The 14381-nt window shown below is 44.0% G+C and overlaps 1 protein-coding gene across 4 annotated transcripts in view; it reads left to right on the forward strand.

Annotated features, from left to right (window-relative positions):
• PKIG (cAMP-dependent protein kinase inhibitor gamma) overlaps positions 1-14381 on the forward strand; it is a 75929-nt gene that overhangs the window by 38132 nt on the left and 23416 nt on the right. Inside the window, exon 1 of one of the 4 annotated variants that reach the window (XM_036902194.2) lies at positions 9072-9348. The exons of 2 other annotated variants lie outside the window; for them this stretch is intronic. The gene's annotated coding sequence lies outside the window, so the exon portion shown is untranslated. Of the gene's footprint in view, positions 1-9071; positions 9349-13458; positions 13614-14381 lie in introns of those variants that run through there. One more of the 4 variants, XM_036902197.2, reaches the window with a different exon arrangement.

The raw sequence follows: 14381 nt of genomic DNA on the forward strand, positions 1-14381 counted from the left end.
ACACATGAATTAGAATTTAATGTCTGATTCAAGTCTTAAAAAAATGATACTATGTAGTTTAAACTCGTAGACAAATGGATTAAAAGTCATTTGTTGTTAAAACATGATTTCTTTTTATGTTCTTTTAAGACTCAGCAACTTAAATAAAATGTCTTAAGGGCAACGTGTTTTAGCATGGGGGTCCAGGGGTGCCGTAGAGTTCAGGGAATGTGTTTGGTGAAATTGTCCAGGAGCAAAGCACCGCACCGCTCACTTGAAGCCTAGAGATTTGTCATCCAAATATGTGCAGATTGCTGGGGCTATAAATAGTTTGAACTCAAGTAAACAGCGTCTTCCCCCAGCTGCTGCTTAGCCATTGTTCCCATGCCAGAACAGCCAGGGAGCAGCATCTTAAACCAAACTCAAGGCACTTGTGCCCAATTTGTAGGTGGCTTCTTTGCCAGGCAGAGCCAGCAGCTGCCCAGGGCTTGAGGTGACTGGGGGCTAGATATTCAGGCCCATCAGGTTCGGTCCCCACCCCGACCCAGCCTGTTGTACAGCTTTATAAACTTGCCTCTGCTCTCCGGTACCACCAACCTAAGATTTCTGGCCGGTGTGCAGATCCCTGGGGCCACATGGCTGTGGACTCAAGGAGGTTTAGGAGACACAGTCGCTTGTTAGGGCAGAAGATGCACGGCTCAGTCCTTTCTTTTGGAGCCAGCAAGAGTGGCCTGGTTGTTGGAATTGCTGCAGGCTGGCTAAGCCCGCGGCTGATTTGCTGTTTGTCAGGAAGGCAAGCTGCTGACATTTCAAGAGCCCGTTTGAGAACTCAAAATGCTGACATTAGAGCAACTGAGGACATTCCATGGTTTGTTACTATATTTCCTTTGGAAAAAATAAGTCTTTTTAAAATTCCTGCTTCAGCTGCATTCATTTACAGTGACTCTTACATAAAATGCCTGAGGAGGTTATGAATAATATGACATTTTGTTGTTGAGGGGACAGATGATAGAGATGATAGAAAAGCCCTGGAATAAAGATTAAAGGGAAACCTAGATTCTTGGATAAATTACCTAACTTTTCTTAGCTTTAGTTTCTTCATCTGTCAAATAAGGATAATCCTGTCTCTCTTGTTTCATGGAATCAATGAGAAAGTTTATGTCAAAGTACTTTCTGGACTCTACTAAACTAATGGACTGTAATGGAGAGGTGGATTAATGGAAAGAGTCCCACAAAGCTGGCTTTTACTCTGTAACCTCAAGCGAATCTCAGCCTCAGTCGTTTCATCTACAAAATGGGGATATCCGTACCTGCCTTGCGGGGGTGTCAGTGAAGCTGAGAAATAACATGTGAAGCGCTGACAAGTGGTAGGCAATAGCTAAGAGGCAATACTATTGTGATTACAGTGAATGCAGTGATACTTCACTCGGGGTGACTTAGGATGCTTCACCTGGGGAAACAGATTGAATTTGTAATGTTGAGATTAGCAAAAGGCCCTGCTAAAATCTGATGACAATAACCGATAAAAATAGATAACATTTTTTAAATGAAAGTAATACATGAAGATCAAATTTTATGAACATTTTTAAAAAATCCATGAGTCAAAAAAGACACCAGTCTATACAGAGAAGACAAATAATGATTCTATAGCATCTTACTACGCTGCTGGACAGTGACTGTAATGGGGTATGTGGGGGGGGCTTGATAAATAGTAACCATAATGTTCAAGTAATTGTACATTAATGATATCAAAATAAAAAATAATGAGTAAAAAAAAACATATAATTTTTCTGTTTTTAGCTCTTCTGGTGGCTACCTACGTTTTTTCTAAATAATATTACATCATAATTTAAAAAAACACAATGGCACATGCACATAGGTTTGCTTTGTTCTTTTTAAGATCAAATATCATTATAAACTTACACTAAAAAACAGCTGTCCCCCACCTCCACCTTTTCTTTCCCCTCCCTCCTGTCCTGCCCCCAAGAGCATCCACTTGCGGTTCTCTTCGCTGTTTTTTCTAGTATTTATCTCCATCTATCTAAATAATATGCTGATAACAGCTCTTTAAAAAAAAAACATTTATTGTGGAAATTTTTGAACACGTGCAATACTAGAGAGAATAGTATAATGAATCAACATGTACCACCCATTACCCTGCTTCAAGAATCCTGACCAACCTTGTGTCATCATGCCCATAGCTGTTTTTCCCCATGCTGCTAGGTAATTTTGGGATAGATTCTAGACATCATATCATTTCATCAGTAAATAGTTCAGCATATATCTCTAAGAGAATAAGGACTCCTTTTTTTTTAACATAACTACACTACCATTGTTACACATAAAATAATTAGTAAGCCCTTATTACTAGCAGAGATCTCCTAGTTAACTCATATTTTTTGTTCAAATCAGATCCAGACAAAGACCACACACTATCATACTGCTCTGTCTTTATTCATCAGTTTTAGATGTTACCTGTTGACCTCCTGGGGTGGCACATGAGGCTTTAGCTGTTTATAAACACCGCAGCCCCACACACACTCCTCCTCTTTACCATTTTCTCCCAATATCACATTTTTTGGTTAAAATGTTATTTATCAGTGTTATAACAATGTAAATATTATTTACTGTTAAACCAGTGAGGTTCTGATTATTTTTCTTTGCTGTATGACTTTTTTTCCCTGGACATTATAGTAGCCTCTTTAATATGCTCAGTTTGCACGTTCCTTATTGCTGAGTCTTTCCACACTGTCTCGTAGACTTTCAGGATGGTTTTCGGCAAACCTGTGAAGGACTCGTCAGTTCTGTTTCCTGGAGCTGCCCGCCCCCCTGCTCTAAGCAGACTGGAGTTAGCCGAGGTCCTCAGACTACTTTCATCATCAACACTGGCGTTCCTTTCACCTCTCTTAGTAGATCCCTGTTTTTCAAATACTACCTTTTAGCTTAGACCCTTGTTTAGGTGAAGTATATGTTCTCCAGTTTCCTGAGAAAACAGTGCATGAGAGAGAAATTGTTCTAAGTCTGTGTGTGTCTAAAAATGTCTTCATTTTGCCTAAGTGTAAGTTCTAGGTTCCAAATAATTTTCCTTTAGAAAACATTGTTCCACTGTCTTCAGGCACCCAATATTGATGGTAGAAAGTCTGTTACCTATCAATTATAAAAAAAAAGTTCCTTATCACTAAAAAAAACAAAGGTCTATTACCAGTCTAATTCTTTTCATTTGAAACCGTCTGTCTCTCTAGAAACTTGCAGGATTTTTTTCCTTTCAAATTTTGAAAGGGTAGGGGGACTACATCCAGGGATGAGCTCTCTTCATCCTTCTCGGCACTTTTTAAACTTCGGCTTGAAGATGCAGTCTTCCTTCCGCTCCGGGAAATTTCCTTCATGATTTCTTAGGTAATTTTCTATTGTCCTTTTTTTCCTTTCTATTCCTTTTTTGGAATTCCTATTCTGACATTGAACTTCCTGGATTATTGTTGTATATCAAGATCCTTTTTTATCCTGTGAATATTTGTTTCCTATCATTTGAAAGATTTCCTTTTCTTATTTTCCAGTCCTACTGAATTATTAATTTCCATATTCACTTTCAGTGCTCATTTTAAGAGCCCAGTTTTGTCAGCTTATTTTATGTTTTATGGACGCACAATCTCTGAAGACCAGAATTTTTTAAAAGCCTTATATTTTTCTGAATTTTCTTTTCCATTATGAAGTCCATTTTCCAATTTAGGCTCTGTCATGTTAGTTTTCCTTAGATGCCCTGTGATGCCTTTTTTTTTTTTGCCATTTGTAATCAGTAATAAAAGCCTTCTTTCAGGAGACAGGCCTGGGTTTCCTCTGGAATTGGTTATTTGCCCCAAAGTCCTCACCCCTGCCTGGAAAGTTTCTAGAAGCTCTCTGTACCATGCTGAAAGGTGCACTTGCCTTTAGGGCACCTGAGCAGCGGTTAGACTGAAGGTCCTTCGAAAGTCAGAATAAGGATGCCAATCTCTTACTAGAAGGCCTAGCTTACCCCAGGCAGATCTTTCAATTTATGTAAAGAGCCCCCCGTTTGCCTGTGGTTCTGCAGAGCTTCCCAACTCTGTGGGCTGCAGGTGGGAGTGGGGAGCTGACCGGCACGGGACCTTTGGTGGTTCCCCTGATTACCAGGCCTCCTCCTCAATCCTCTTCTTACTCGCCCTCTCCCGGCCCAGAGCCTCCCTGAGCTTCCACATTTCCAGTGGTGCTTTCTTGTCCTTGTGTTCTTAACTTTATCTTCTGCGATCACGCCTCTAAGAACCTTTCTATCTTTGAGAAATTATTTGAAATGAAATCCCTTATTCTCTAATGATTCTCCCCCAAGGGAAGAAACCTAATTTGTAGTTTAAAAGACATGATATCTTTTCTTTTAAGCTTGCTGTTGCTTTAGCCCAACCTGGACTACCCAGCGTGTGTGTGTGTGTGTGTGTGTGTGTGTGTGTGTGTGTGTGTGTGTGTGTGTGTGTGTTTAGGAAATATTTATTGAGTTTCCTATCGTGTACCAGTGAACAAGGGAGACATGCTGTTGACCTGATGGAGCTTACAGTCTAGCAGAGAAACACAGAACACATATTTACAGTAATGTAAAGGTTTACGAGAGGAGAAATAGGCCCATACAGCCATGGTGGAGCTAACTTCATTAGAGGGAAGGCCTCCATAAGGAAGTGACATTTAATCTGAGATCTGATTATCGAGTAGGAGTTAACCAAAACAAGAGGGAGAGGCCAGTCAGGTTTGTATTTCAAAGTGCAGTGGCAAGAGAAAGCCTCAGACCCAGAGCAGGTCTTCCTGCTGTTAGAGCACCAGGCTATGCAGCCTCAGCAAATCCCCTGCCTTCTCTGGGCCTGGCATTCCTCACCTTCAAAATGAGACCACATATTCTTTTCAGCTGTAAAAATGAACGTATTAAGATTGGTTAAAATTAACTCAAGAGTGGAGATCCCATCTCTCCCAAAACTGCCCCAATCTGAAACCTTTCTCTTGTTGGTGGGATGCAGTCTGAAAAAGTCAGGGAGGGGCAGTGTGGTGTCCTGCGAACGTACCCGTTTTCTAGGTGCACGCTCACTGAGGTCAGGCTCCCTTCTCCTGCAGCTTTCCATCAGGCACCCTGCATCAGCAGCAGGCTGAGGAGGACCAGAAGGTGGAGCCTCAGAACATCAAACCCTATAGGCAAAGCAGCCAGGTGTACTCTAAAATTTAAAAATGTGTGTGTGTGTGTTCGAGTGTGTGTACACACATATATATGTTTACAGACACACACATATCTATCTCAAACATTTCTTTGGTGGAATTAACTCCTCTCTGCCCTGAGTGACTTAGGTGTGATTTCAAACATTGTTTTGAGTGTAGATGTGGTTCTTTCTGGGTCCATACTCCAGGAGGTTAACTGGTTACTTCTGGGAGGTAGGATAATAGATGATTTTCCACCCTCTTTTCTTGCTCTTCTGTATTTTCCTATTTTTTACATTAAACAATTATGGTTATAATTGGAAAGAAAATAAAATCTACATTTATTATTAGTCAATATGCTTCTCAATTATGTCTAGAAAAAATGGGGACTTGCTAGCAATGTGGCATAGTGAATAAGTGAGTTTGAAATGGCAGGACAACTGAAACCCACCTTCAATAGGGGGAAAAAAATGAATTGCATTTTATAGCAACTATTTGGACTAGGAGGTTGGTGATGGTAGCCAGATTTTATTCATTCATACACTCCTTTCAACAGATATCTGTCTATTACTAGCTGAACAAGTTATTCAGTTGATCGGTGTCTGGAATTTCTTCCTGTGTCAAGTGGAGCCAATATTATACCTACCTCATAGGATCCTTGTGGGGTTAAAATGAGGTAATTTATATGAAGCAGTTAGAATATTATCTGACATATGGTAAACATTCAATAAGTTTTTATTGTGGCATTTTCTTATTTTAATAAGTTCTCATAATATGTACAAAATGCTTATAAATTAGACACAGATCTTTTTCTTAAGAAGCTTAGATTTTAGTGGTAGAAACAGATAAAGCACTAAGGAAATTTGGAGGGAGAGACCCCTTCCAGACTGGGGATGAAGGGGTGGGAATTCAGGGTAGCCTTGTGGTGAAGGGGCTAAGCCTTTCAGCTTAGTTCTGGTCTCCGAGGCAGCCAAGGATTGCTGTGTCCTCGAATGGAGCCCATACTGCTGGCTGGGAAAAGCTTCCAGCTTTCCTTCAGGGAAACCCTTTAAAAGGCACTAGAGTCAAGGACTTAGGAATACAGGCCTGGCACCAGACAGTCCTGGCTTGGGGCACAGGCTCTGTCACTTATTCTGGGGAACCTTCAAACAAGTTGGTCAGCCTCTGCACGCATCCGTTTCCACAACCAGAAGATGAGAAGATTAATAGTATCTCCTGCCCCTGGTTGTAAAGATATCATCAAGTGTTCAGTACAGAGTGTGGCCAAAGTCCACAGCTTAGTGTGTCTACCGTTGTCAGAAGGCAAAACGAGTGTGACGTGTTGTCAGAGTTCTCTCGCCCTGGATTCTGTCTCAGATGTACAGTTACTCAGTCTGCAAGGCAAGTGTTACAAAATACTTGTTGTTGAAGAAAATAACAGTCTTTGTTTTTATGAACAGGCTCCTTACTATGATTTTGTTTAAGAAACAAACCTGATTCGAAGCACTGAGGGTGATGTCAGTAAACTGACCTGTCAAGAGCCCTGCTTCATTTCCTGGCGCCCACTTGGGCTTCTGGAATTAAGTCATAGCCACACAATGGCCCCGGCCTCCAGTTCCTCCAAGCGGAGAGTGTTGCTGCTGAGAAGATGCCTGACAGCTGTCAATAGGCTTTGCTCCTTCCTCATCCCGACTTCTAGAGAAATACCGGGCCCTTTGCCGGCTTCCCGACATTCGGGACATTTTTCACTCATGGTCACATCATCCTCAGGGCAGAGGATGGTGATACTGAGTCAGAATTAGAACATAATGTCTTTAGGATGTTGCAGTTTATTTTTGTAAGTATTTTTGAATGTATGGTATATCCCAGGCACTTACTTCACACAAAAACCTTGAAGGGTAAATGCTATTCTTCTTCTCATCTTTTATGGGGAAACCAAGGCACAACAGGGTAACTTGCCCAAGGTCATACAGCTAGAAGGTCCAGGGACAGGAAGTAAATGCAGGTCCCTCTGAGCTGTTAACTCCTGCTTTCCCTGGGTGACCAGGCTGGCATTCTTTTTATTCCACCTAGTCCCACACCAACTCATGCAAAAGCCTGTAGATTGGCGACTCCTTCTTAATGTATAGCCTGTTTGCTTGGGTCTTTCCTGATTAGCATCAAAGTTTTCTGAGAACTAATGGAAATTCTTGTTTAGTCACAAACTACTGCAGCCTTACGCCACCTGTAAAAAGCTGCTTCTTTCCCAGTAGAACTTCAGTCCCAACCTCCCATCCCGGTAGCTGTAAGACAAATCAGATCTGCCTCTGGGGGAGGGATGATTGAAGCCCAGACTTGCTTCAGGCCACACAGTATTTTGAAAGCAAAGTAGATAAGCACCTCCAGCTTACCTGGTGGCCCAAAGGGTTTCCTCTGGGCAGCAGACTGACTCACTCTCCTTGCTCCGACCTGGCTAACCCCAGGAAAACTTTCCCTCCCACCTCTTCCCCTTTTGTTTTAATTAAGCTTTGCTCTGTTTTTCTAAACAGAAATGATCCTATTTGGAAATAAGGACCAGGCTTGGTGGAGTAAACATTTTAAGTAGCATTAGCATGTGTGTGGCATGTGTGCTGGCCTAAGGAGGACTTAAAAGACCCAGTTTCCACATCTGGCCCTTTCATCCTGAGCTGTGTGACCTTGGGTATGTCACTTCACATCTCTGTTTCATTTTCCTATCCGGGAAAAGGAGATTATTAATGCATTCCCTGGGTCTGCAATTCTCCTAACATGAGAATCATATGAGATTATGTACGACAACGACCACCTGCGAACATTTAGTATGTGCCAAATACTTTCAGTTTCCTTACCGTGTTATTTAATTCTCACAGCCCTGCAATGAAGGCCCTGCTACCCTATTTTATAATTAACAAAAACAAAAGCCAAGGTCAGAGAAGTTCAGTCGTACAGAGCTCAGATCCACTTGTCTGGCTCCCAGAGTAATGCGTAATCACTATACATGTCAGGCTGCTTCCCAGTGTAAACAGTAGAGGGGTTTTAATTGTCTTCCCCATCAAGCACTGGACAAATGGAAGAGATGATTATTATCTCTTGTAGCCACTGCTCTTCCCTGTTAGTGCCTGAGGACAGCTACATTCTCTTCTCTATCTTATCTAGCAGTTGATGCTGCTTCTTGCCATGCCCCCCTAGGACTTGCTGAACGAATTCTTTGGGGTTTTCTCCCAGAGAAACAGTCCAGCGCCTCTATACAGGGCATTGAGCTGTGGCCTCTGACCCCCTCCAGGATCCTTCCTCCCTCAGGCATGTAGTCAGCCAGCCTGTGGTAAAATTCCTTAGGTTATGTTTGTTGATAAGCTCCTCAGTCACTGAATTTCAGAAGTTGAAGACAGCAAAACCATGGTTTTATTGTTGGGGAAACTGAGGTCCAGGGAGAGAGGGGTGACTTGCTTGAGGCTATTCATTCAGTTAGGAATGTGGCTGACCAAGACCGGAACCCAGTTCCCAGGCAACGGTCCAGTGCTCGTTCTGAGCCTGTTGTGTGGGCATGTCCCTGTCCCCTAAGTGAAGGACAGACTCACACACTGCGTCCAGTACGTGCCTAGGAAACTATGGAGAAATTAAACAACTTGGACAGGAACAAAGAGCTGGAGGTGGGGTGCAGATATCCACCCTAACTAGTACATGATACACCAAGGAAGTGAATTATAACACAGCAAAGCGAACCAGATTAGATAGCCCACAGTCAGCAGTGATGACAAGGCAAAGGGATTTACACCGGGAGCCCAGTGAGTGGATAGGAAGCCTTTTGTCACCAAGGCTGCAGTGTTGAAAATCGAAGGAAGGATGTTGGGCAATTGTGCCGGGCCTGGGATGCAGCTACAGCCCCCGGCTCATTGTCCAAAGGAAATGGATCTCTCCCGTGGACTAAGAGGTGGAAACTGAGCAAGGGAGCTGAGTGGTTGACATCATCAGACTGAGCATTGGGTTACAACAAATGGGGACTTACTTGGCCCGAGACGTGGGAAACACCCACTAAAACCTCGAAGTGCATTTCACTTGGGAGACTCGGAGAGGGAGAGAGAAAGGGCCAGAGAGTCTAGCCTGCACCCACCAGCCTGGTCTGCTAATCTTATCCTCCAAAGGGAGGCATAAATACTACCTTCACTTGTCACTGAGGACCACACGACTTTGAAGAAACTCTCTGCTCTTGTAAGTAGAACTTTATTCTCCGCCACTGTCCCCACCCCCAGGGAGACCAGAGCTTGGAGGCAGTACTCTCCGGAGAGCTCCGCTCGCTTTCTAGCCTGTTGGTCCCAAAGTGTCTATTTTTATATCATGATTATTATTGCTCTGAAAATTATGGCTTTGTCTGAAACTGCCTCAGGCTAGAGTCTGAGCTCTAGTCTCACAGATGGACTCCGTTCAAGTGCTGTTTTACTTTTATACCCCAAGAACTTGGACAGATTATTGAGAGCTTTAAAAGCAGTTCTTTGCCTCAAATATAGATGAAGAAATAAGTCCTTCCTTAGAAATTGTTGTTTGTAAAGCCTTTGGTTCTTTTTTAGTTTTTAAGGTTTTTAGTTTTAGTTTAAAAACCTTTAGTTTTTTCTCATTGACAAAGTCAGTACAAAAAAATTAAAACATTCTAGAGAGAAATGTCTGTGAAAATTCCCTCTAACCTTCTCACAAATAGAAGATTGACATTTTAAATTTAAGATACAGATAGGGTTAGATTTTGTGACGTCCTGTCGTCACACAGCCCCAGTGCTCTAGTAGCTGCTTGGAGAACTCCAGGATGGAAAGAGGCATTGGACGTCTTTAATTTGGACTTTGTGACCTTTTCATTGCTTCCTTTTTAAAATTTGCTGTTTACACCTAAAAAATAAACAGAACTTGTAGTCCTTTTATTTGTTGGGGCCTGTTTTTAGGATTTTACACTGAGCCAGCCACTGTGCCAGAGAGGAAGGGAGGGGCCTTGTCGCCCCAGGGTGCAGGCAGTGGGAGCCTGAGGTGAGGGTTCTCTGGTAAGCTTGAGATAAGTTTGCAGCTGCTGTGTGTGACCTGCCTCCCCTGCTAGCAGGTAAAAATAGTTGAAAAATTAGTTAAAGGGGAAAGACTTCAGCTTTAAAAAACAAAGAGCAACCATGTAATAGAAGGGCCACTCAAGGAAACTATGCAAGTGTTTCACACTCTGTGGGACTCTGTTTCCTTTTTTGTACCTAAGTGAGGTGGTGCAACCAGATGATCACTCTGTTTCCAAAACCAGCTTGAAATGAGTCATCATCTGTTGCTGGGCAGCTGCGTCTGGGGAGCTCTCTCCCTGCACACCAGGTGAAACCTCAACCTGGGCGGGGGAGGGTTCTTGACTCTGAAGGAGAAAGAATCCTCAAGCAGGTCAGATGAGTGTAGGTAAGCAAGAAATCCATTAAACAAGAACAGCAGAGAATGGCAGCAGCCTTACGGGCAGCAGAGAGCAAGGGAGAACAGAGGGAGGAGAGGGAAGCTCATTGAACTCCTGCTCAGCGTGGGGCAGCTCCCTTGCCAACTCCTGAAGCCAGGGTTACCTGGCATCCAGTGTCCACTGGGATCTGCATGGCATGGGAACTAAGTTCCTACCACCCCAGGATTTGGGGAAGCCACAGAGCACTGGATAAAGGGAGAGTATGTTCTGAGAACTTCCCAAAGGCAGAGAAAGGATATTTTCAGGCAGGCTACTAAAGAGCATGATCGTGCAGCTGCAGTCCTGTCCGGGTCACCCAGGCAACAGGAACTTGCAAGCCCAAGTCAGTGACCTCAGTAGCCCCTCCCTACTTACCTCGAGTAGGACAGAGAGAGTGAAGACTTGTACTTAAGTCTGGAAAATAGAGTGAAATAGCGAAGTAACAAAGACACTTACTATGGAAGAGTGCAGAGAAAAAATGCAATTAGTTGAGCAGTGAGAAGGCTTTATTTAAAAGGTACACACACTCAAAGAAAAGGGAGTGCGGGCAACCTCAGAGAGGAGGTGCACTTACGGGCTTAGGATTCTGTCTTTTAAGGCTTTCAAGAATGGGGCAAAGGGTGGGGGTGGGAGTTGTTGGGTCTAGGCTTAACTTCTGGTCTCAAGATGTCTCTCTCCAGTGAGACAGATTATGTCACTGTCCACAGTCAGTTCTCCAGATAATAATGTAAGATAAACTTAACACAAGGAATTTATTGCTCTGGTTCCTTTCCAAGATAGTGGTTTCCCTCAAGCACTGGGAGCGTACCAGTAAGACTGCTTGCCCTGCCTTATGATAGGTTGGGTTATTGTCTGATTACTAAAGAATATGTTAGGAATCTTACCTCCTGATTCATTGGCTTTTAAAATGGAATCTTAGCCTTAAGATGGAGTCTCTCCAATTCTTACTGTACTGTTTATATCTTGGCATTTTTCATCATAAGCAGGAAAAGTTAATCATGGTGCTTGTCCATGTGCCTGCCCTGCTCCACGTCATATCTCCTTCCCCTTTGAGGAGAGCCCTTAGGGCTTGAGGAGCCACGTCTCCTTGGTTTTCCGCATCCCTGAGAGGCTCAAAACTGGTGCCTATAGGACAATTAGAAGAGGACATAAAATAGGCAACACTAAGCTACTGCTGTGGTGTCATAGTTTTGTCAGGTTTGGCGTTCCTGGAGAGTAAGTCTCAGTGTGTGTGTGTGTGTGTGTGTGTGTGTGTGTGTGTGTGTAAGCACACACATGATGGGGAGGGAAGAGAAAAGAGAACGACATTGCTGAGCGCCCATAAGCGCCAGGTTCCATGTTGTGCTCACCTTTTACATAATACGAGGTAGCCAGTGTCATTATTTCCTAACTCCGAGGACTGAGGGTAAATCTCCACAACATGCTCCCGTATTATCCTGAACTCCTTCCTAGTTTACCTGAATGTGCTTACGTAATTACCGGCAGAACTTCAGTCCCCTGTATCTCCGCTGGGCTGTGTGTACCCTCTCGTCTCGTCCGTCACTATAACCCCATTACCCGGTGGAAAACCTGCACGTAAGTACAGAGAGGACACATCGTGCTCAATTTTAACTTTAAAGTCCACCGTCTTAGTTCCTTGCTTGACCAAAGAGAGGGAGGAACTTGTTTGCCCTCCTTGATTTCATCTAGATGTGGCCTCCACTGCTTCAGGGAAAGAACGGCCAGAGCAGAGTACAAAGAAAGCAAAAGAGGTTATCAAATCTGGGATTTTGAATTTCCAGGTTTCCAGGTCTTGGCAATTTAAGGGGTCTTTATCTTTAAGGCCTCCAGAGACCCTAACCCTCAGAAGATGCAGTATTTGAGAGCTGAACTAAGATCATTGGTAGCCAGAGGTCTCTCGAAGCCCCTTGGTGCATTGGAGAGCCACGGTCCTCCCAGCAGCCAAGCCCTTTGAAAGTGGACTCCTGCTGCCGTGGCACTGCTCGTGGCCATGGGCAGTGCACCTCCACCTCTGCCTCACCGCAGCCTCCAGGATCTCGAGTTGTCTAGTTAAAAGGGTCGTCTCTCTTCCTAAGGTGGTGATGAGATATTCTGGAAGAAATGTACCTGGTTTGGTTTTTACTTTTGTTAGAATTTGAATGACCTTTAGGCGGGTGTGTTCTACAGTTTAGTACCATATGTGCCATTCACTTCTTGGTCTATTGTGCCCTCTAGTCTCTTGCCTGCCTCTTGGTGCCTGTAGGCATTTGCATTTGCTACCCCTAGGCTGGTTGGTGTCCGCAGTCCCTGTCACTTTAGACATTCTAGGGTTCAATGAGGAGTTGGGGGGAGGGTAGCAGGTAAGAGCTCTGCCCTCCCCACTCCCCACTGACACATCTTGGACAGATTACCTCCCCTCACAGAGCCTGCTTCCCTTCTGTAAAGTAGGGGTCACAGTTATACCTACCTTACAGGGTCCCTGAGGGTGAAATAAGACAAAGTTTGTAATGCACGTAGTTGGCACAAAAATACATACTGGGGATTAGCAGCTTTATGGTTTCCAGAAAGAATGTTAGTCAGCATGCCCAGGCCCTGCCCCCTCAGGCATGGGATGGCGTTTGTGTGAGGAACCTGAAATCATCCTGGAACTCACTGATGCTGAAGCCCTTGTGGTGGGCCTGGCGTGGCCGGGCCAGCTCTTTAAACCACGCCTCAGAGCCGTTTCCTGTCACCCAGGCAGGTGCAGAGGCCAAAAGCAGAAGCAGGTGCTGTTCTCCTGGGACCAGAGAACCCTGGCCCAGCCACTCAAGGAAGAAGCAGGTGGCAGATGTTATTTTCTAAGTGTGCCAAGAAGCCGAGCTCACCCAGTTAACTCTGAGTGTTTTCACGAGGGGCCAGAAGTGATTCTGAAGCGGAGACAGGCATGGAAAATCTAAAGTTCTTGGAAGCAAGTCATTTATCATAACCCAGGGCTGAGCTCACTACCTCCTGGAAATCTTTCAGAAATGCCTTATGACAACTTTGAGTACCGCTCCTTCAAAGAGTCATTACTTTGGTGAGTGATTCTGAAGTGCAGATTGAAATGCATCTGCACTTACGGGAGGAAGCTAGCATTTCTAACTCTATTTAAAAGAAGTCTCCTCAGTATTCTAAGAAATTATTCTTCAACTTAGCTTTTCTGAACTGAATAATGGACCTTCAAGGCACTAGAGAAGTGAAGTGTTTGGTAGCTAATACATTTTCGTTATGCCCCAGGGACCTGGGTCAGTCATTACACTTAGTACTTTATAGGTGTGGTCTCTGATGCTCAGTTAAATTACTCTGAGGGCAGACTCATACTAAGCATGAGGCTAGAGAAACGGGTGATAAAGGGACAGGCTCTAGCCTTGTGCAGTCCTTGGTGCATCAGGAGACAGGCAGGTGAATGAATCGTCAGAGTGGATCAGCATCTAGTGGATGGAGGTCCTCATCTTGAGCTGGTTGGTTACCCCCATACTTCTCCATTTCCTAATTCTCAGAACTTCACCAGCATTTGCATTAAGGAGAAATGAGAGCTGCCCTGCTGAAGCTTTCACTCCTGGCACCTTCCTGTCCCCCGTGGCTTCCGAAAGGAACTCTGCCTCCCAAATGGCAGGAGCCCCAACTGTAGATGCCCCTGAACCTGCAATCCCAAGTTTAGTAAGCAAACGAAGGGAGGGGTGATTTTATAGTCCAAAGTCACCGTTGGATTTGCCGTTGGTTTGTTTTTATAACATCTATTGTGATGGGGTTTGTGTTTGTGTTTTTTAGGGGGCTATTTTATTACAAAATTAGAATATGTTCA

Source organism: Manis pentadactyla, chromosome 5 (genome assembly GCF_030020395.1).
Source record: "Manis pentadactyla isolate mManPen7 chromosome 5, mManPen7.hap1, whole genome shotgun sequence".
NCBI lineage: Eukaryota > Metazoa > Chordata > Mammalia > Pholidota > Manidae > Manis > Manis pentadactyla.